General features: G+C 38.4%; 50 pseudogenes; all 50 read right to left on the reverse strand.

Moving 5' to 3' along the window:
- Nucleotides 1-145: 145 nt before the first annotated feature.
- Nucleotides 146-264, reverse strand: LOC140572204 (5S ribosomal RNA; annotated as a pseudogene).
- A 185-nt stretch (nucleotides 265-449) lies between these two features.
- On the reverse strand, nucleotides 450-568 carry LOC140568689 (5S ribosomal RNA; annotated as a pseudogene).
- A 222-nt stretch (nucleotides 569-790) lies between these two features.
- On the reverse strand, nucleotides 791-909 carry LOC140568691 (5S ribosomal RNA; annotated as a pseudogene).
- Nucleotides 910-1,131: 222 nt separating this feature from the next.
- Nucleotides 1,132-1,250, reverse strand: LOC140568692 (5S ribosomal RNA; annotated as a pseudogene).
- A 185-nt stretch (nucleotides 1,251-1,435) lies between these two features.
- On the reverse strand, nucleotides 1,436-1,554 carry LOC140572162 (5S ribosomal RNA; annotated as a pseudogene).
- Nucleotides 1,555-1,739: 185 nt separating this feature from the next.
- On the reverse strand, nucleotides 1,740-1,858 carry LOC140568693 (5S ribosomal RNA; annotated as a pseudogene).
- A 185-nt stretch (nucleotides 1,859-2,043) lies between these two features.
- LOC140567737 (5S ribosomal RNA) lies at nucleotides 2,044-2,162 on the reverse strand (annotated as a pseudogene).
- Nucleotides 2,163-2,347: 185 nt separating this feature from the next.
- On the reverse strand, nucleotides 2,348-2,466 carry LOC140570522 (5S ribosomal RNA; annotated as a pseudogene).
- Nucleotides 2,467-2,688: 222 nt separating this feature from the next.
- LOC140572844 (5S ribosomal RNA) lies at nucleotides 2,689-2,807 on the reverse strand (annotated as a pseudogene).
- Nucleotides 2,808-2,992: 185 nt separating this feature from the next.
- Nucleotides 2,993-3,111, reverse strand: LOC140568694 (5S ribosomal RNA; annotated as a pseudogene).
- Nucleotides 3,112-3,333: 222 nt separating this feature from the next.
- On the reverse strand, nucleotides 3,334-3,452 carry LOC140570564 (5S ribosomal RNA; annotated as a pseudogene).
- Nucleotides 3,453-3,637: 185 nt separating this feature from the next.
- On the reverse strand, nucleotides 3,638-3,766 carry LOC140566620 (5S ribosomal RNA; annotated as a pseudogene).
- Nucleotides 3,767-3,951: 185 nt separating this feature from the next.
- LOC140570565 (5S ribosomal RNA) lies at nucleotides 3,952-4,070 on the reverse strand (annotated as a pseudogene).
- A 185-nt stretch (nucleotides 4,071-4,255) lies between these two features.
- On the reverse strand, nucleotides 4,256-4,374 carry LOC140568573 (5S ribosomal RNA; annotated as a pseudogene).
- A 185-nt stretch (nucleotides 4,375-4,559) lies between these two features.
- LOC140568695 (5S ribosomal RNA) lies at nucleotides 4,560-4,678 on the reverse strand (annotated as a pseudogene).
- A 185-nt stretch (nucleotides 4,679-4,863) lies between these two features.
- On the reverse strand, nucleotides 4,864-4,982 carry LOC140572230 (5S ribosomal RNA; annotated as a pseudogene).
- A 185-nt stretch (nucleotides 4,983-5,167) lies between these two features.
- Nucleotides 5,168-5,286, reverse strand: LOC140568697 (5S ribosomal RNA; annotated as a pseudogene).
- Nucleotides 5,287-5,508: 222 nt separating this feature from the next.
- LOC140572845 (5S ribosomal RNA) lies at nucleotides 5,509-5,627 on the reverse strand (annotated as a pseudogene).
- Nucleotides 5,628-5,812: 185 nt separating this feature from the next.
- On the reverse strand, nucleotides 5,813-5,931 carry LOC140573213 (5S ribosomal RNA; annotated as a pseudogene).
- Nucleotides 5,932-6,116: 185 nt separating this feature from the next.
- Nucleotides 6,117-6,235, reverse strand: LOC140568698 (5S ribosomal RNA; annotated as a pseudogene).
- Nucleotides 6,236-6,420: 185 nt separating this feature from the next.
- Nucleotides 6,421-6,539, reverse strand: LOC140566030 (5S ribosomal RNA; annotated as a pseudogene).
- A 185-nt stretch (nucleotides 6,540-6,724) lies between these two features.
- Nucleotides 6,725-6,843, reverse strand: LOC140568699 (5S ribosomal RNA; annotated as a pseudogene).
- A 185-nt stretch (nucleotides 6,844-7,028) lies between these two features.
- Nucleotides 7,029-7,147, reverse strand: LOC140571528 (5S ribosomal RNA; annotated as a pseudogene).
- A 185-nt stretch (nucleotides 7,148-7,332) lies between these two features.
- On the reverse strand, nucleotides 7,333-7,451 carry LOC140568700 (5S ribosomal RNA; annotated as a pseudogene).
- Nucleotides 7,452-7,636: 185 nt separating this feature from the next.
- LOC140572555 (5S ribosomal RNA) lies at nucleotides 7,637-7,755 on the reverse strand (annotated as a pseudogene).
- A 222-nt stretch (nucleotides 7,756-7,977) lies between these two features.
- LOC140573107 (5S ribosomal RNA) lies at nucleotides 7,978-8,096 on the reverse strand (annotated as a pseudogene).
- Nucleotides 8,097-8,281: 185 nt separating this feature from the next.
- On the reverse strand, nucleotides 8,282-8,400 carry LOC140568701 (5S ribosomal RNA; annotated as a pseudogene).
- Nucleotides 8,401-8,622: 222 nt separating this feature from the next.
- LOC140566771 (5S ribosomal RNA) lies at nucleotides 8,623-8,741 on the reverse strand (annotated as a pseudogene).
- Nucleotides 8,742-9,065: 324 nt separating this feature from the next.
- Nucleotides 9,066-9,184, reverse strand: LOC140567239 (5S ribosomal RNA; annotated as a pseudogene).
- A 185-nt stretch (nucleotides 9,185-9,369) lies between these two features.
- LOC140567854 (5S ribosomal RNA) lies at nucleotides 9,370-9,488 on the reverse strand (annotated as a pseudogene).
- A 222-nt stretch (nucleotides 9,489-9,710) lies between these two features.
- Nucleotides 9,711-9,829, reverse strand: LOC140572296 (5S ribosomal RNA; annotated as a pseudogene).
- A 185-nt stretch (nucleotides 9,830-10,014) lies between these two features.
- LOC140568703 (5S ribosomal RNA) lies at nucleotides 10,015-10,133 on the reverse strand (annotated as a pseudogene).
- Nucleotides 10,134-10,420: 287 nt separating this feature from the next.
- LOC140567775 (5S ribosomal RNA) lies at nucleotides 10,421-10,539 on the reverse strand (annotated as a pseudogene).
- Nucleotides 10,540-10,724: 185 nt separating this feature from the next.
- LOC140566939 (5S ribosomal RNA) lies at nucleotides 10,725-10,843 on the reverse strand (annotated as a pseudogene).
- Nucleotides 10,844-11,065: 222 nt separating this feature from the next.
- Nucleotides 11,066-11,184, reverse strand: LOC140573430 (5S ribosomal RNA; annotated as a pseudogene).
- A 185-nt stretch (nucleotides 11,185-11,369) lies between these two features.
- LOC140568704 (5S ribosomal RNA) lies at nucleotides 11,370-11,488 on the reverse strand (annotated as a pseudogene).
- Nucleotides 11,489-11,673: 185 nt separating this feature from the next.
- Nucleotides 11,674-11,792, reverse strand: LOC140571512 (5S ribosomal RNA; annotated as a pseudogene).
- Nucleotides 11,793-12,271: 479 nt separating this feature from the next.
- On the reverse strand, nucleotides 12,272-12,390 carry LOC140568705 (5S ribosomal RNA; annotated as a pseudogene).
- A 222-nt stretch (nucleotides 12,391-12,612) lies between these two features.
- On the reverse strand, nucleotides 12,613-12,731 carry LOC140572163 (5S ribosomal RNA; annotated as a pseudogene).
- A 222-nt stretch (nucleotides 12,732-12,953) lies between these two features.
- Nucleotides 12,954-13,072, reverse strand: LOC140566772 (5S ribosomal RNA; annotated as a pseudogene).
- A 222-nt stretch (nucleotides 13,073-13,294) lies between these two features.
- LOC140566660 (5S ribosomal RNA) lies at nucleotides 13,295-13,413 on the reverse strand (annotated as a pseudogene).
- A 222-nt stretch (nucleotides 13,414-13,635) lies between these two features.
- Nucleotides 13,636-13,754, reverse strand: LOC140573431 (5S ribosomal RNA; annotated as a pseudogene).
- Nucleotides 13,755-13,939: 185 nt separating this feature from the next.
- On the reverse strand, nucleotides 13,940-14,058 carry LOC140568706 (5S ribosomal RNA; annotated as a pseudogene).
- A 222-nt stretch (nucleotides 14,059-14,280) lies between these two features.
- LOC140572499 (5S ribosomal RNA) lies at nucleotides 14,281-14,399 on the reverse strand (annotated as a pseudogene).
- Nucleotides 14,400-14,585: 186 nt separating this feature from the next.
- Nucleotides 14,586-14,704, reverse strand: LOC140572495 (5S ribosomal RNA; annotated as a pseudogene).
- A 185-nt stretch (nucleotides 14,705-14,889) lies between these two features.
- Nucleotides 14,890-15,008, reverse strand: LOC140569944 (5S ribosomal RNA; annotated as a pseudogene).
- A 185-nt stretch (nucleotides 15,009-15,193) lies between these two features.
- On the reverse strand, nucleotides 15,194-15,312 carry LOC140568707 (5S ribosomal RNA; annotated as a pseudogene).
- A 185-nt stretch (nucleotides 15,313-15,497) lies between these two features.
- Nucleotides 15,498-15,616, reverse strand: LOC140570944 (5S ribosomal RNA; annotated as a pseudogene).
- A 185-nt stretch (nucleotides 15,617-15,801) lies between these two features.
- On the reverse strand, nucleotides 15,802-15,920 carry LOC140566309 (5S ribosomal RNA; annotated as a pseudogene).
- Nucleotides 15,921-16,105: 185 nt separating this feature from the next.
- Nucleotides 16,106-16,224, reverse strand: LOC140572266 (5S ribosomal RNA; annotated as a pseudogene).
- Nucleotides 16,225-16,396: the final 172 nt, after the last annotated feature.

The raw sequence follows: 16,396 nt of genomic DNA on the forward strand, positions 1-16,396 counted from the left end.
AAGATCATATTTGTTCAAAACCAAGCAAAAGCATTCCATTTCAACACATCAACATTTACAACACAAAAGAGTTTCAACTACAAATTTGTGCAAAAGATGTAAATAACATGGAAATGTAAGCTTTAATTGTTTGCAGGATTGGAAAAGCTTACAACACCTGGTATTCCCAGACAGTCTCCCATTCAAGTACTAACCAGGCCCAACCCTAGGTAGCTTCTGAGATCAGACGAGATCAGGCATTCGAAGGGTGGAATGGCCGTAAGAAGAAGCACCTTGCAAACTAGAGGATTCAAATTTCATAGCTAAGACCATATTTGTTCAAAACCAAGCAAAAGCATTCCATTTCAACACATCAACATTTACAACACAAAAGAGTTTCAACTACAAATTTGTGCAAAAGATGTAAATAACATGGAAATGTAAGCTTTAATTGTTTGCAGGATTGGAAAAGCTTACAACACCTGGTATTCCCAGACAGTCTCCCATTCAAGTACTAACCAGGCCCAACCCTAGGTAGCTTCTGAGATCAGACGAGATCAGGCATTCTAAGGGTGGAATGGCCGTAAGCAGAAGCACCTTGCAAACTAGAGGATTCAAATTTCATAGCTAAGACCATATTTGTTCAAAACCAAGCAAAAGCATTCCATTTCAACACATCAACATTTACAACACAAAGCATTCCATTTCAACACATCAAAATTTACAACACAAAAGAGTTTCATCTACAAATTTGTGCAAAAGATGTAAATAACATGGAAATGTAAGCTTTAATTGTTTGCAGGATTGGAAAAGCTTACAACACCTGGTATTCCCAGACAGTCTCCCATTCAAGTACTAACCAGGCCCAACCCTAGGTAGCTTCTGAGATCAGACGAGATCAGGCATTCTAAGGGTGGAATGGCCGTAAGCAGAAGCACCTTGCAAACTAGAGGATTCAAATTTCATAGCTAAGACCATATTTGTTCAAAACCAAGCAAAAGCATTCCATTTCAACACATCAACATTTACAACACAAAGCATTCCATTTCAACACATCAAAATTTACAACACAAAAGAGTTTCATCTACAAATTTGTGCAAAAGATGTAAATAACATGGAAATGTAAGCTTTAATTGTTTGCAGGATTGGAAAAGCTTACAACACCTGGTATTCCCAGACAGTCTCCCATTCAAGTACTAACCAGGCCCAACCCTAGGTAGCTTCTGAGATCAGACGAGATCAGGCATTCTAAGGGTGGAATGGCCGTAAGCAGAAGCACCTTGCAAACTAGAGGATTCAAATTTCATAGCTAAGACCATATTTGTTCAAAACCAAGCAAAAGCATTCCATTTCAACACATCAACATTTACAACACAAAAGAGTTTCAACTACAAATTTGTGCAAAAGATGTAAATAACATGGAAATGTAAGCTTTAATTGTTTGCAGGATTGGAAAAGCTTACAACACCTGGTATTCCCAGACAGTCTCCCATTCAAGTACTAACCAGGCCCAACCCTAGGTAGCTTCTGAGATCAGACAAGATCAGGCATTCTAAGGGTGGAATGGCCGTAAGCAGAAGCACCTTGCAAACTAGAGGATTCAAATTTCATAGCTAAGACCATATTTGTTCAAAACCAAGCAAAAGCATTCCATTTCAACACATCAACATTTACAACACAAAAGAGTTTCAACTACAAATTTGTGCAAAAGATGTAAATAACATGGAAATGTAAGCTTTAATTGTTTGCAGGATTGGAAAAGCTTACAACACCTGGTATTCCCAGACAGTCTCCCATTCAAGTACTAACCAGGCCCAACCCTAGGTAGCTTCTGAGATCAGACGAGATCAGGCATTCTAAGGGTGGAATGGCCGTAAGCAGAAGCACCTTGCAAACTAGAGGATTCAAATTTCATAGCTAAGACCATATTTGTTCAAAACCAAGCAAAAGCATTCCATTTCAACACATCAACATTTACAACACAAAAGAGTTTCAACTACAAATTTGTGCAAAAGATGTAAATAACATGGAAATGTAAGCTTTAATTGTTTGCAGGATTGGAAAAGCTTACAACACCTGATATTCCCAGACAGTCTCCCATTCAATTACTAACCAGGCCAAACCCTAGGTAGCTTCTGAGATCAGACGAGATCAGGCATTCTAAGGGTGGAATGGCCGTAAGCAGAAGCACCTTGCAAACTAGAGGATTCAAATTTCATAGCTAAGACCATATTTGTTCAAAACCAAGCAAAAGCATTCCATTTCAACACATCAACATTTACAACACAAAAGAGTTTCAACTACAAATTTGTGCAAAAGATGTAAATAACATGGAAATGTAAGCTTTAATTGTTTGCAGGATTGGAAAAGCTTACAACACCTGGTATTCCCAGACAGTCTCCCATTCAAGTACTAACCAGGCCCAACCCTAGGTAGCTTCTGAGATCAGAAGAGATCAGGCATTCTAAGGGTGGAATGGCCGTAAGCAGAAGCACCTTGCAAACTAGAGGATTCAAATTTCATAGCTAAGACCATATTTGTTCAAAACCAAGCAAAAGCATTCCATTTCAACACATCAACATTTACAATACAAAGCATTCCATTTCAACACATCAACATTTACAACACAAAAGAGTTTCATCTTCAAATTTGTGCAAAAGATGTAAATAACATGGAAATGTAAGCTTTAATTGTTTGCAGGATTGGAAAAGCTTACAACACCTGGTATTCCCAGACAGTCTCCCATTCAAGTACTAACCGTGCCCAACCCTAGGTAGCTTCTGAGATCAGACGAGATCAGGCATTCTAAGGGTGGAATGGCCGTAAGCAGAAGCACCTTGCAAACTAGAGGATTCAAATTTCATAGCTAAGACCATATTTGTTCAAAACCAAGCAAAAGCATTCCATTTCAACACATCAACATTTACAACACAAAAGAGTTTCAACTACAAATTTGTGCAAAAGATGTAAATAACATGGAAATGTAAGCTTTAATTGTTTGCAGGATTGGAAAAGCTTACAACACCTGGTATTCCCAGACAGTCTCCCATTCAAGTACTAACCAGGCCCAACCCTAGGTAGCTTCTGAGATCAGACGAGATCAGGCATTCTAAGGGTGGAATGGCCGTAAGCAGAAGCACCTTGCAAACTAGAGGATTCAAATTTCATAGCTAAGACCATATTTGTTCAAAACCAAGCAAAAGCATTCCATTTCAACACATCAACATTTACAATACAAAGCATTCCATTTCAACACATCAACATTTACAACACAAAAGAGTTTCATCTTCAAATTTGTGCAAAAGATGTAAATAACATGGAAATGTAAGCTTTAATTGTTTGCAGGATTGGAAAAGCTTACAACACCTGATATTCCCAGACAGTCTCCCATTCAAGTACTAACCAGGCCCAACCCTAGGTAGCTTCTGAGATCAGACGAGATCAGGCATTCTAAGGGTGGAATGGCCGTAAGCAGAAGCACCTTGCAAACTAGAGGATTCAAATTTCATAGCTAAGACCATATTTGTTCAAAACCAAGCAAAAGCATTCCATTTCAACACATCAACATTTACAACACAAAAGAGTTTCAACTACAAATTTGTGCAAAAGATGTAAATAACATGGAAATGTAAGCTTTAATTGTTTGCAGGATTGGAAAAGCTTACAACACCTGGTATTCCCAGACAGTCTCCCATTCAAGTACTAACCAGGCCCAACCCTAGGTAGCTTCTGAGATCAGACGAGATCAGGCATGATCAGGCATTCTAAGGGTGGAATGGTCGTAAGCAGAAGCACCTTGCAAACTAGAGGATTCAAATTTCATAGCTAAGACCATATTTGTTCAAAACCAAGCAAAAGCATTCCATTTCAACACATCAACATTTACAACACAAAAGAGTTTCAACTACAAATTTGTGCAAAAGATGTAAATAACATGGAAATGTAAGCTTTAATTGTTTGCAGGATTGGAAAAGCTTACAACACCTGATATTCCCAGACAGTCTCCCATTCAAGTACTAACCAGGCCCAACCCTAGGTAGCTTCTGAGATCAGACGAGATCAGGCATTCTAAGGGTGGAATGGCCGTAAGCAGAGGCACCTTGCAAACTAGAGGATTCAAATTTCATAGCTAAGACCATATTTGTTCAAAACCAAGCAAAAGCATTCCATTTCAACACATCAACATTTACAACACAAAAGAGTTTCAACTACAAATTTGTGCAAAAGATGTAAATAACATGGAAATGTAAGCTTTAATTGTTTGCAGGATTGGAAAAGCTTACAACACCTGGTATTCCCAGACAGTCTCCCATTCAAGTACTAACCAGGCCCAACCCTAGATAGCTTCTGAGATCAGACGAGATCAGGCATTCTAAGGGTGGAATGGCCGTAAGCAGAAGCACCTTGCAAACTAGAGGATTCAAATTTCATAGCTAAGACCATATTTGTTCAAAACCAAGCAAAAGCATTCCATTTCAACACATCAACATTTACAACACAAAAGAGTTTCAACTACAAATTTGTGCAAAAGATGTAAATAACATGGAAATGTAAGCTTTAATTGTTTGCAGGATTGGAAAAGCTTACAACACCTGGTATTCCCAGACAGTCTCCCATTCAAGTACTAACCAGGCCCAACCCTAGGTAGCTTCTGAGATCAGACGAGATCAGGCATTCTAAGGGTGGAATGGCCGTAAGCAGAAGCACCTTGCAAACTAGAGGATTCAAATTTCATAGCTAAGACCATATTTGTTCAAAACCAAGCAAAAGCATTCCATTTCAACACATCAACATTTACAACACAAAAGAGTTTCAACTACAAATTTGTGCAAAAGATGTAAATAACATGGAAATGTAAGCTTTAATTGTTTGCAGGATTGGAAAAGCTTACAACACCTGGTATTCCCAGACAGTCTCCCATTCAAGTACTAACCAGGCCCAACCCTAGGTAGCTTCTGAGATCAGACGAGATCAGGCATTCTAAGGGTGGAATGGTCGTAAGCCGAAGCACCTTGCAAACTAGAGGATTCAAATTTCATAGCTAAGACCATATTTGTTCAAAACCAAGCAAAAGCATTCCATTTCAACACATCAACATTTACAACACAAAAGAGTTTCAACTACAAATTTGTGCAAAAGATGTAAATAACATGGAAATGTAAGCTTTAATTGTTTGCAGGATTGGAAAAGCTTACAACACCTGGTATTCCCAGACAGTCTCCCATTCAAGTACTAACCAGGCCCAACCCTAGGTAGCTTCTGAGATCAGACGAGATCAGGCATTCTAAGGGTGGAATGGCCGTAAGCCGAAGCACCTTGCAAACTAGAGGATTCAAATTTCATAGCTAAGACCATATTTGTTCAAAACCAAGCAAAAGCATTCCATTTCAACACATCAACATTTACAATACAAATCATTCCATTTCAACACATCAACATTTACAACACAAAAGAGTTTCATCTACAAATTTGTGCAAAAGATGTAAATAACATGGAAATGTAAGCTTTAATTGTTTGCAGGATTGGAAAAGCTTACAACACCTGGTATTCCCAGACAGTCTCCCATTCAAGTACTAACCGTGCCCAACCCTAGGTAGCTTCTGAGATCAGACGAGATCAGGCATTCTAAGGGTGGAATGGCCGTAAGCAGAAGCACCTTGCAACCTAGAGGATTCAAATTTCATAGCTAAGACCATATTTGTTCAAAACCAAGCAAAAGCATTCCATTTCAACACATCAACATTTACAACACAAAAGAGTTTCAACTACAAATTTGTGCAAAAGATGTAAATAACATGGAAATGTAAGCTTTAATTGTTTGCAGGATTGGAAAAGCTTACAACACCTGGTATTCCCAGACAGTCTCCCATTCAAGTACTAACCAGGCCCAACCCTAGGTAGCTTCTGAGATCAAACTAGATCAGGCATTCTAAGGGTGGAATGGCCGTAAGCAGAAGCACCTTGCAAACTAGAGGATTCAAATTTCATAGCTAAGACCATATTTGTTCAAAACCAAGCAAAAGCATTCCATTTCAACACATCAACATTTACAACACAAAAGAGTTTCAACTACAAATTTGTGCAAAAGATGTAAATAACATGGAAATGTAAGCTTTAATTGTTTGCAGGATTGGAAAAGCTTACAACACCTGGTATTCCCAGACAGTCTCCCATTCAAGTACTAACCAGGCCCAACCCTAGGTAGCTTCTGAGATCAGACGAGATCAGGCATTCTAAGGGTGGAATGGCCGTAAGCAGAAGCACCTTGCAAACTAGAGGATTCAAATTTCATAGCTAAGACCATATTTGTTCAAAACCAAGCAAAAGCATTCCATTTCAACACATCAACATTTACAACACAAAAGAGTTTCAACTACAAATTTGTGCAAAAGATGTAAATAACATGGAAATGTAAGCTTTAATTGTTTGCAGGATTGGAAAAGCTTACAACACCTGATATTCCCAGACAGTCTCCCATTCAATTACTAACCAGGCCCAACCCTAGGTAGCTTCTGAGATCAGACGAGATCAGGCATTCTAAGGGTGGAATGGCCGTAAGCAGAAGCACCTTGCAAACTAGAGGATTCAAATTTCATAGCTAAGACCATATTTGTTCAAAACCAAGCAAAAGCATTCCATTTCAACACATCAACATTTACAACACAAAAGAGTTTCAACTACAAATTTGTGCAAAAGATGTAAATAACATGGAAATGTAAGCTTTAATTGTTTGCAGGATTGGAAAAGCTTACAACACCTGGTATTCCCAGACAGTCTCCCATTCAAGTACTAACCAGGCCCAACCCTAGGTAGCTTCTGAGATCAGACGAGATCAGGCATTCTAAGGGTGGAATGGCCGTAAGCAGAAGCACCTTGCAAACTAGAGGATTCAAATTTCATAGCTAAGACCATATTTGTTCAAAAACAAGCAAAAGCATTCCATTTCAACACATCAACATTTACAACACAAAAGAGTTTCAACTACAAATTTGTGCAAAAGATGTAAATAACATGGAAATGTAAGCTTTAATTGTTTGCAGGATTGGAAAAGCTTACAACACCTGGTATTCCCAGACAGTCTCCCATTCAAGTACTAACCAGGCCCAACCCTAGGTAGCTTCTGAGATCAGACGAGATCAGGCATTCTAAGGGTGGAACGGCCGTAAGCAGAAGCAACTTGCAAACTAGAGGATTCAAATTTCATAGCTAAGACCATATTTGTTCAAAACCAAGCAAAAGCATTCCATTTCAACACATCAACATTTAAAACACAAAAGAGTTTCAACTACAAATTTGTGCAAAAGATGTAAATAACATGGAAATGTAAGCTTTAATTGTTTGCAGGATTGGAAAAGCTTACAACACCTGGTATTCCCAGACAGTCTCCCATTCAAGTACTAACCAGGCCCAACCCTAGGTAGCTTCTGAGATCAGACGAGATCAGGCATTCTAAGGGTGGAATGGCCGTAAGCAGAAGCACCTTGCAAACTAGAGGATTCAAATTTCATAGCTAAGACCATATTTGTTCAAAACCAAGCAAAAGCATTCCATTTCAACACATCAACATTTACAACACAAAAGAGTTTCAACTACAAATTTGTGCAAAAGATGTAAATAACATGGAAATGTAAGCTTTAATTGTTTGCAGGATTGGAAAAGCTTACAACACCTGGTATTCCCAGACAGTCTCCCATTCAAGTACTAACCAGGCCCAACCCTAGGTAGCTTCTGAGATCAGACTAGATCAGGCATTCTAAGGGTGGAATGGCCGTAAGCAGAAGCACCTTGCAAACTAGAGGATTCAAATTTCATAGCTAAGACCATATTTGTTCAAAACCAAGCAAAAGCATTCCATTTCAACACATCAACATTTACAACACAAAGCATTCCATTTCAACACATCAACATTTACAACACAAAAGAGTTTCATCTACAAATTTGTGCAAAAGATGTAAATAACATGGAAATGTAAGCTTTAATTGTTTGCAGGATTGGAAAAGCTTACAACACCTGGTATTCCCAGACAGTCTCCCATTCAAGTACTAACCAGGCCCAACCCTTGGTAGCTTCTGAGATCAGACAAGATCAGGCATTCTAAGGATGGAATGGCCGCAAGCAGAAGCACCTTGCAAACTAGAGGATTCAAATTTCATAGCTAAGACCATATTTGTTCAAAACCAAGCAAAAACATTCCATTTCAACACATCAACATTTACAACACAAAAGAGTTTCAACTACAAATTTGTGCAAAAGATGTAAATAACATGGAAATGTAAGCTTTAATTGTTTGCAGGATTGGAAAAGCTTACAACACCTGGTATTCCCAGACAGTCTCCCATTCAAGTACTAACCAGGCCCAACCCTAGGTAGCTTCTGAGATCAGACGAGATCAGGCATTCTAAGGGTGGAATGGCCGTAAGCAGAAGCACCTTGCAAACTAGAGGATTCAAATTTCATAGCTAAGACCATATTTGTTCAAAACCAAGCAAAAGCATTCCATTTCAACACATCAACATTTACAACACAAAGCATTACATTTCAACACATCAACATTTACAACACAAAAGAGTTTCAACTACAAATTTGTGCAAAAGATGTAAATAACATGGAAATGTAAGCTTTAATTGTTTGCAGGATTGGAAAAGCTTACAACACCTGATATTCCCAGACAGTCTCCCATGCAAGTACTAACCAGGCCCAACCCTAGGTAGCTTCTGAGATCAGACGAGATCAGGCATTCTAAGGGTGGAATGGCCTTAAGCAGACGCACCTTGCAAACTAGAGGATTCAAATTTCATAGCTAAGACCATATTTGTTCAAAACCAAGCAAAAGCATTCCATTTCAACACATCAACATTTACAACACAAAGCATTCCATTTCAACACATCAACATTTACAACACAAAAGAGTTTCAACTACAAATTTGTGCAAAAGATAGCTAAGACCATATTTGTTCAAAACCAAGCAAAAGCATTCCATTTCAACACATCAACATTTACAACACAAAAGAGTTTCAACTACAAATTTGTGCAAAAGATGTAAATAACATGGAAATGTAAGCTTTAATTGTTTGCAGGATTGGAAAAGCTTACAACACCTGGTATTCCCAGACATTCCCCCATTCAAGTACTAACCAGGCCCAACCCTAGGTAGCTTCTGAAATCAGACGAGATCAGGCATTCTAAGGGTGGAATGGCCGTAAGCAAAAGAACTTTGCAAACTAGAGGACTCAAATTTCATAGCTAAGACCATATTTGTTCAAAACCAAGCAAAAGCATTCCATTTCAACACATCAACATTTACAACACAAAAGAGTTTCAACTACAAATTTGTGCAAAAGATGTATATAACATGGAAATGTAAGCTTTAATTGTTTGCAGGATTGGAAAAGCTTGCAACACCTGATATTCCCAGACAGTCTCCCATTCAAGTACTAACCAGGCCCAACCCTAGGTAGCTTCTGAGATCAGACGAGATGAGGCATTCTAAGGGTGGAATGGCCGTAAGCAGAAGCACCTTGCAAACTAGAGGATTCAAATTTCATAGCTAAGACCATATTTGTTCAAAACCAAGCAAAAGCATTCCATTTCAACACATCAACATTTACAACACAAAGCATTCCATTTCAACACATCAACATTTACAACACAAAAGAGTTTCAACTACAAATTTGTGCAAAAGATGTAAATAACATGGAAATGTAAGCTTTAATTGTTTGCAGGATTGGAAAAGCTTACAACACCTGGTATTCCCAGACATTCCCCCATTCAAGTACTAACCAGGCCCAACCCTAGGTAGCTTCTGAGATCAGACGAGATCAGGCGTTCTAAGGGTGGAATGGCCGTAAGCAAAAGAACTTTGCAAACTAGAGGACTCAAATTTCATAGCTAAGACCATATTTGTTCAAAACCAAGCAAAAGCATTCCATTTCAACACATCAACATTTACAACACAAAAGAGTTTCAACTACAAATTTGTGCAAAAGATGTAAATAACATGGAAATGTAAGCTTTAATTGTTTGCAGGATTGGAAAAGCTTACAACACCTGGTATTCCCAGACAGTCTCCCATTCAAGTACTAACCAGGCCCAACCCTAGGTAGCTTCTGAGATCAGACGAGATCAGGCATTCTAAGGGTGGAATGGCCGTAAGCAGAAGCACCTTGCAAACTAGAGGATTCAAATTTCATAGCTAAGACCATATTTGTTCAAAACCAAGCAAAAACATTCCATTTCAACACATCAACATTTACAACACAAAAGAGTTTCAACTACAAATTTGTGCAAAAGATAGCTAAGACCATATTTGTTCAAAACCAAGCAAAAGCATTCCATTTCAACACATCAACATTTACAACACAAAAGAGTTTCAACTACAAATTTGTGCAAAAGATGTAAATAACATGGAAATGTAAGCTTTAATTGTTTGCAGGATTGGAAAAGCTTACAACACCTGGTATTCCCAGACATTCCCCCATTCAAGTACTAACCAGGCCCAACCCTAGGTTGCTTCTGAAATCAGACGAGATCAGGCATTCTAAGGGTGGAATGGCCGTAAGCAAAAGAACTTTGCAAACTAGAGGACTCAAATGTCATAGCTAAGACCATATTTGTTCAAAACCAAGCAAAAGCATTCCATTTCAACACATCAACATTTACAACACAAAAGAGTTTCAACTACAAATTTGTGCAAAAGATGTAAATAACATGGAAATGTAAGCTTTAATTGTTTGCAGGATTGGAAAAGCTTACAACACCTGATATTCCCAGACAGTCTCCCATTCAAGTACTAACCAGGCCCAACCCTAGGTAGCTTCTGAGATCAGACGAGATGAGGCATTCTAAGGGTGGAATGGCCGTAAGCAGAAGCACCTTGCAAACTAGAGGATTCAAATTTCATAGCTAAGACCATATTTGTTCAAAACCAAGCAAAAGCATTCCATTTCAACACATCAACATTTACAACACAAAGCATTCCATTTCAACACATCAACATTTACAACACAAAAGAGTTTCAACTACAAATTTGTGCAAAAGATGTAAATAACATGGAAATGTAAGCTTTAATTGTTTGCAGGATTGGAAAAGCTTACAACACCTGGTATTCCCAGACATTCCCCCATTCAAGTACTAACCAGGCCCAACCCTAGGTAGCTTCTGAGATCAGACGAGATCAGGCATTCTAAGGGTGGAATGGCCGTAAGCAAAAGAACTTTGCAAACTAGAGGACTCAAATTTCATAGCTAAGACCATATTTGTTCAAAACCAAGCAAAAGCATTCCATTTCAACACATCAACATTTACAACACAAAAGAGTTTCAACTACAAATTTGTGCAAAAGATGTAAATAACATGGAAATGTAAGCTTTAATTGTTTGCAGGATTGGAAAAGCTTACAACACCTGGTATTCCCAGACAGTCTCCCATTCAAGTACTAACCAGGCCCAACCCTAGGTAGCTTCTGAGATCAGACGAGATCAGGCATTCTAAGGGTGGAATGGCCGTAAGCAGAAGCACCTTGCAAACTAGAGGATTCAAATTTCATAGCTAAGACCATATTTGTTCAAAACCAAGCAAAAACATTCCATTTCAACACATCAACATTTACAACACAAAAGAGTTTCAACTACAAATTTGTGCAAAAGATGTAAAAAACATGGAAATGTAAGCTTTAATTGTTTGCAGGATTGGAAAAGCTTACAACACCTGGTATTCCAAGACAGTCTCCCATTCAAGTACTAACCAGGCCCAACCCTAGGTAGCTTCTGAGATCAGACGAGATCAGGCATTCTAAGGGTGGAATGGCCGTAAGCAGAAGCACCTTGCAAACTAGAGGATTCAAATTTCATAGCTAAGACCATATTTGTTCAAAACCAAGCAAAAGCATTCCATTTCAACACATCAACATTTACAACACAAAAGAGTTTCAACTACAAATTTGTGCAAAAGATGTAAATAACATGGAAATGTAAGCTTTAATTGTTTGCAGGATTGGAAAAGCTTACAACACCTGGTATTCCCAGACAGTCTCCCATTCAAGTACTAACCAGGCCCAACCCTAGGTAGCTTCTGAGATCAGACATTCTAAGGGTGGAACGGCCGTAAGCAGAAGCACCTTGCAAACTAGAGGATTCAAATTTCATAGCTAAGACCATATTTGTTCAAAACCAAGCAAAAGCATTCCATTTCAACACATCAACATTTACAACACAAAAGAGTTTCAACTACAAATTTGTGCAAAAGATGTAAATAACATGGAAATGTAAACTTTAATTGTTTGCAGGATTGGAAAAGCTTACAACACCTGGTATTCCCAGACAGTCTCCCATTCAAGTACTAACCAGGCCCAACCCTAGGTAGCTTCTGAGATCAGACGAGATCAGGCATTCTAAGGGTGGAATGGCCGTAAGCAGAAGCACCTTGCAAACTAGAGGATTCAAATTTCATAGCTAAGACCATATTTGTTCAAAACCAAGCAAAAGCATTCCATTTCAACACATCAACATTTACAACACAAAGCATTCCATTTCAACACATCAACATTTACAACACAAAAGAGTTTCATCTACAAATTTGTGCAAAAGATGTAAATAACATGGAAATGTAAGCTTTAATTGTTTGCAGGATTGGAAAAGCTTACAACACCTGGTATTCCCAGACAGTCTCCCATTCAAGTACTAACCAGGCCCAACCCTAGGTAGCTTCTGAGATCAGACAAGATCAGGCATTCTAAGGGTGGAATGGCCGTAAGCAGAAGCACCTTCCAAACTAGAGGATTCAAATTTCATAGCTAAGACCATATTTGTTCAAAACCAAGCAAAAGCATTCCATTTCAACACATCAACATTTACAACACAAAGCATTCCATTTCAACACATCAACATTTACAACACAAAAGAGTTTCAACTACAAATTTGTGCAAAAGATGTAAATAACATGGAAATGTAAGCTTTAATTGTTTGCAGGATTGGAAAAGCTTACAACACCTGATATTCCCAGACAGTCTCCCATGCAAGTACTAACCAGGCCCAACCCTAGGTAGCTTCTGAGATCAGACGAGATCAGGCATTCTAAGGGTGGAATGGCCTTAAGCAGACGCACCTTGCAAACTAGAGGATTCAAATTTCACAGCTAAGACCATATTTGTTCAAAACCAAGCAAAAGCATTCCATTTCAACACATCAACATTTACAACACAAAGCATTCCATTTCAACACATCAACATTTACAACACAAAAGAGTTTCATCTACAAATTTGTGCAAAAGATGTAAATAACATGGAAATGTAAGCTTTAATTGTTTGTAGGATTGGAAAAGCTTACAACACCTGGTATTCCCAGACAGTCTCCCATTCATGTACTAACCAGGCCCAACCCTAGGTAGCTTCTGAGATCAGACGAGATCAGGCATTCTAAGGATGGAATGGCCGCAAGCAGAAGCACCTTGCAAACTAGAGGATTCAAATTTCATAGCTAAGACCATATTTGTTCAAAACCAAGCAAAAGCATTCCATTTCAACACATCAACATTTACAACACAAAGCATTCCATTTCAACACATCAACATTTACAACACAAAAGAGTTTCAACTACAAATTTGTGCAAAAGATGTAAATAACATGGAAATGTAAGCTTTAATTGTTTGCAGGATTGGAAAAGCTTACAACACCTGGTATTCCCAGACATTCCCCCATTCAAGTACTAACCAGGCCCAACCCTAGGTAGCTTCTGAGATCAGACGAGATCAGGCATTCTAAGGGTGGAATGGCCGTAAGCAAAAGAACTTTGCAAACTAGAGGACTCAAATTTCATAGCTAAGACCATATTTGTTCAAAACCAAGCAAAAGCATTCCATTTCAACACATCAACATTTACAACACAAAAGAGTTTCAACTACAAATTTGTGCAAAAGATGTAAATAACATGGAAATGTAAGCTTTAATTGTTTGCAGGATTGGAAAAGCTTACAACACCTGGTATTCCCAGACAGTCTCCCATTCAAGTACTAACCAGGCCCAACCCTAGGTAGCTTCTGAGATCAGACGAGATCAGGCATTCTAAGGGTGGAATGGCCGTAAGCAGAAGCACCTTGCAAACTAGAGGATTCAAATTTCATAGCTAAGACCATATTTGTTCAAAACCAAGCAAAAACATTCCATTTCAACACATCAACATTTACAACACAAAGCATTCCATTTCAACACATCAACATTTACAACACAAAAGAGTTTCATCTACAAATTTGTGCAAAAGATGTAAATAACATGGAAATGTAAGCTTTAATTGTTTGCAGGATTGGAAAAGCTTACAAAACCTGGTATTCCCAGACAGTCTCCCATTCAAGTACTAACCAGGCCCAACCCTAGGTAGCTTCTGAGATCAGACGAGATCAGGCATTCTAAGGGTGGAATGGCCGTAAGCAGAAGCACCTTGCAAACCTAGAGGATTCAAATTTCATAGCTAAGACCATATTTGTTCAAAACCAAGCAAAAGCATTCCATTTCAACACATCAACATTTACAACACAAAAGAGTTTCAACTACAAATTTGTGCAAAAGATGTAAATAACATGGAAATGTAAGCTTTAATTGTTTGCAGGATTGGAAAAGCTTACAACACCTGGTATTCCAAGACAGTCTCCCATTCAAGTACTAACCAGGCCCAACCCTAGGTAGCTTCTGAGATCAGACGAGATCAGGAATTCTAAAGGTGGAATGGCCGTAAGCAGAAGCACCTTGCAAACTAGAGGATTCAAATTTCATGGCTAAGACCATATTTGTTCAAAACCAAGCAAAAGCATTCCATTTCAACACATCAACATTTACAACACAAAAGAGTTTCAACTACAAATTTGTGCAAAAGATGTAAATAACATGGAAATGTAAGCTTTAATTGGTTGCAGGATTGGAAAAGCTTACAACACCTGGTATTCCCAGACAGTCTCCCATTCAAGTACTAACCAGGCCCAACCCTAGGTAGCTTCTGAGATCAGACGAGATCAGGAATTCTAAGGGTGGAATGGCCGTAAGCAGAAGCATCTTGCAAACTAGAGGATTCAAATTTCATGGCTAAGACCATATTTGTTCAAAACCAAGCAAAAGCATTCCATTTCAACACATCAACATTTACAACACAAAAGAGTTTCAACTACAAATTTGTGCAAAAGATGTAAATAACATGGAAATGTAAGCTTTAATTGTTTGCAGGATTGGAAAAGCTTACAACACCTGGTATTCCCAGACAGTCTCCCATTCAAGTACTAACCAGGCCCAACCCTAGGTAGCTTCTGAGATCAGACGAGATCAGGCATTCTAAGGGTGGAATGGCCGTAAGCAGAAGCACCTTGCAAACTAGAGGATTCAAATTTCATAGCTAAGACCATATTTGTTCAAAACCAAGCAAAAGCATTCCATTTCAACACATCAACATTTACAACACAAAAGAGTTTCAACTACAAATTTGTGCAAAAGATGTAAATAACATGGAAATGTAAGCTTTAATTGTTTGCAGGATTGGAAAAGCTTACAACACCTGGTATTCCCAGACAGTCTCCCATTCAAGTACTAACCAGGCCCAACCCTAGGTAGCTTCTGAGATCAGACGAGATCAGGCATTCTAAGAGTGGAATGGCCGTAAGCAGAAGCACCTTGCAAACTAGAGGATTCAAATTTCATAGCTAAGACCATATTTGTTCAAAACCAAGCAAAAGCATTCCATTTCAACACATCAACATTTACAACACAAAAGAGTTTCAACTACAAATTTGTGCAAAAGATGTAAATAACATGGAAATGTAAGCTTTAATTGTTTGCAGGATTGGAAAAGCTTACAACACCTGATATTCCCAGACAGTCTCCCATTCAAGTACTAACCAGGCCCAACCCTAGGTAGCTTCTGAGATCAGACGAGATCAGGCATTCTAAGGGTGGAATGGCCTTAAGCAGAAGCACCTTGCAAACTAGAGGATTCAAATTTCATAGCTAAGACCATATTTGTTCAAAACCAAGCAAAAGCATTCCATTTCAACACATCAACATTTACAACACAAAAGAGTTTCAACTACAAATTTGTGCAAAAGATGTAAATAACATGGAAATGTAAGCTTTAATTGTTTGCAGGATTGGAAAAGCTTACAACACCTGGTATTCCCAGACAGTCTCCCATTCAAGTACTAACCAGGCCCAACCCTAGGTAGCTTCTGAGATCAGACGAGATCAGTCATTCTAAGGGTGGAATGGCCGTAAGCAGAAGCACCTTGCAAACTAGAGGATTCAAATTTCATAGCTAAGACCATATTTGTTCAAAACCAAGCAAAAACATTCCATTTCAACACATCAACATTTACAACACAAAAGAGTTTCAACTACAAATTTGTGCAAAAGATGTAAAAAACATGGAAATGTAAGCTTTAATTGTTT

The sequence above is a fragment of the Salminus brasiliensis genome, chromosome 11 (assembly GCF_030463535.1).
Source record: "Salminus brasiliensis chromosome 11, fSalBra1.hap2, whole genome shotgun sequence".
Lineage (NCBI taxonomy): Eukaryota > Metazoa > Chordata > Actinopteri > Characiformes > Bryconidae > Salminus > Salminus brasiliensis.